Source organism: Mytilus trossulus, chromosome 3 (assembly GCF_036588685.1).
Source record: "Mytilus trossulus isolate FHL-02 chromosome 3, PNRI_Mtr1.1.1.hap1, whole genome shotgun sequence".
NCBI classification, from domain to species: Eukaryota; Metazoa; Mollusca; class Bivalvia; order Mytilida; family Mytilidae; genus Mytilus; species Mytilus trossulus.
Window position 1 is genome coordinate 20,808,442 of NC_086375.1, and position 736 is coordinate 20,809,177.

Genomic DNA, 736 nt, shown 5'->3' on the forward strand with positions numbered 1-736 from the left:
TTTACATATGTCTGGTTGTGACAAAGCTATTTAAATCCAAGGAGGTATGCATATCTTCAAAAATTTTGTAAGTGATAAAACTGAAACAAGAAAGTTCCATTAACTTCTTACTTATAATGTAGGTTTGAAAATCAAGAGGCAGAACACCTCTTTATTTTAATACAACAGCAAAAAAAATTTTGCATCGTATAATGGTCTCATGTCGTCATCGTCTGCATCGTCCAAAGACATATTTAGTTTCCAGACAATAACTTAAAGATTTAGTGAATGGATCTCTATAAATTTTTACCAGAAGGTTTTATACCACTAAAGGAGAGTTGGGATTGATTTTGGGGGATTAATGTCCCAAAAGTTTAGGACTTAGGAGCCATAAAGGGGCCCAAAATGCACATTTTTATACGACCGCAAAAATTGAAAAAAATTTCGTCGTATATTGCTATCACGTTGGCGTCGTCGTCTGTGTCGGTCGTCGTCGTTGTCCGAATACTTTTAGTTTTCACACTCTAACTTAAGTAAAAGTGAATAGAAATCTATGAAATTTTAACACAAGGTTGATGACCACAAAAGTAAGGTTGAGATTGATTTTGGGAGTTTGATCCCAACATTTTAGGAATTAGGGGCCAAAAAGGGCCCAAATAAGCATTTTCTTGGTTTTCGCACAATAACTTTAGTTTAAGTAAATAGAAATCAATAAAATTTAAACACAAGGTTTATGAGCACAAAAGGAAGGTTGGTA